A 2,575-nucleotide genomic window follows, 5' to 3' on the forward strand; every position below is an offset into this window, starting at 1 on the left:
GAGAGAGAGAGAGAGAGAGAATGCGAGCTATGATGTTGAGCATGGCCTTAGTTTTCGTTCAACCTCGGAAAGCACCGTCCCTCCCTAGCTTGGCAACTTAGTGTTTAGTGTAGTGGCCAATTGAGCTAGGGGCGGTCGAGCAAAATAATAATCCCTCCTTCCCAAAATAAGTATCTCAACTTTCTACTACCTTTAGTACAAAGTTATACTAACGTTGAGACACTTATTTTGGGACGGAGGGAGTACTACATATGCAGCCAACCCTCTTTTGAGAAACTGCAATTGAGGATCAGGTACTACACATACTCCAAGACATGTTCAGAGAATAAATGGGCCAATACCTAATGATCTCACCAACCTTTCTATGTGAAAGCATGACCGACCCTTATAAAGGAAGCACTACTCTGAGCGGCCTCTTGTAGCCTCTAACTATGCTATCATGAGAGTACTAGAAGCCAAACAAATATGAACAAGGCCAAGGTTGACGGGCCAGAGAGAGCCGTGACAATAAATGATTGGTTGGACTGATGCAATCCGCTATGCAATCCGCTATGTCAATATCTAACCAGTTCAACGCGTGGTAAAATTTCCAAGTGTCAAGAAAAAGTTTTGATACATATTGCTCAATTATTTCGACATGTCAAGAGGATCAATCAGAAAGGGTCCAGGGGGTGGGTGTTGTTTTCTTTGTGACATAATTTTTTATGCGTGTAATGTATACCATTCCTAGTGATATATCAAACTTTTGGAATTATAAAAGGTTGCTATGCTATTTGTAGGAAATTTGCATAATTTAGCTTAGCAATGTTATGTTATACGCAAACATTTCTAATATGTTCTCTAGCAGCGTTTGTAGCATTTAGCAAATGCAATAGTTTTAGGTTTTTTCCCCTGAAACCATTGATATATTTTTCTTTGTGTGTTACAAAATACCATGCTACCAAATTATTTTGTTGTCCTTTTTGCCTTTGTTTCATGAACATAATTCATAAATCCAAACATTCATGACACGGCAGGTGATATTTACTGGAATTTATGGTTTCCGTAGAGGCAGTGTGTGGGTGTGTATGTGTCCGAGAATGGCATGGTGTTTTTGTTTATTTTGTGACATAATTTCTTTTATGCATTTTGTTTGGATTTATGAAAGATTGTATGCTATTTGTGAAAGGGTATTGCATAATACACTAGCAGCGTTCAAGACATCCAAATGCTAAGGAGTGTACTAGCGGCGTTTGCTACCTTCCAAACGCTGCCGGTGCTGTTTTAACATTTTAGGTGTTTAAGCACAACCATTTTTCTTTTGCCTTCAAATTTGTATGAACAAATAAATTTAGTATATACTTAACTATTTATTAACATAATATTTGAAAAATACAAAAAAAATATGAAAGCCAAAAGTTACCAAAATACTTATTATACAATATTTTCTATATTAACACTGTTCATGGGAACGCAAGCTGCGCTTCATATACTTAAACGATGTTGGTGTTATTTGTTTTGCCTTCTAACTTGTATGAATAAGTTAAACATAAATAATGGTCTACTACAAATTAGAACACAACAACTTATTGTAAAAAGGATTTCTAAATATAAATATAAGTTTGTCGGAACATGGGCTTCGGGGACCCAAGGAAGGTTCGAATTCTAGGGTGTGCTCAGAGAACTTCGCTGCGCTTGGCCTCGCTGCTCACTGCCTCACGGCGATGCTCCAACGTGCTTGAGCGAGAGGGAAGAAGGATCAGAGACACGACAGTTTACCCAGGTTCGGGCCACCTTGCGGTGTAAGACCCTACTCCTGATTTGTGTGGTTTATCTCATGAGGGAGGATGAATATCTGAGTACAAGTGGCCTCGGGAGGCTTTAGGAGCGGCTCCGGGCTTGAGGGGGTGGACAGACTCAATCTCGATCAGATCTGATCTCTCTCTAAGGTGGTGGAATGGCTATACTTATACTGGCCTCGGTCCTCTTCCCCATAACGGGAAGGGTTGCCACAATGGCCGAATTCGAAGGGGGGTAGCAGTACAACTTATCCTAGCAAAAGCAGTCTCCGCCTGCTAAAGCTTCTAGGCATGACGCGTCGGTGGGTTGGGCGATGACCTCCGTCCTGGTAAACCCGCGGTCCTGGTCTTCTAGCACCGAAATGGAAACCTTCAGAGATTGCTTTGTGAACCGATGAGCTGCCCTGCTCCCTTAGCACGAAAGAGGAAATCTCCACCACACGCGCCTGCTGGCACGGCTCCTGGCGCCACTCGTCATGTCTTGCGTCACCCACGTGCACCGCGAGGCGGGACTTGGCGACCTCAGAGTATCCGCTCGCGTGAGGGCCTCGAGAGGCAGCCTGGGGATGCCGCCTAGCATGAGGCCTTGGTGTCGGGGTTATGATCCTGACGATGAGTACTAGGGGTACGAATAAGGGGGCAGAGACTAGCTACGACATAGGTGTAACACTCGGTGTTTAACGAGTTCAGGCCCCTTACTCGATGGAGGTAAAAGCCCTACATCTCGTGCCCTGAGGCTTGCTTTGATTTGAGGGATATGGTTACAAAGATTCAACATGCCTGGTTGTGGAGAGGGG

This window comes from Triticum dicoccoides, chromosome 3B, assembly GCF_002162155.2.
Source record: "Triticum dicoccoides isolate Atlit2015 ecotype Zavitan chromosome 3B, WEW_v2.0, whole genome shotgun sequence".
Taxonomy (NCBI): Eukaryota; Viridiplantae; Streptophyta; class Magnoliopsida; order Poales; family Poaceae; genus Triticum; species Triticum dicoccoides.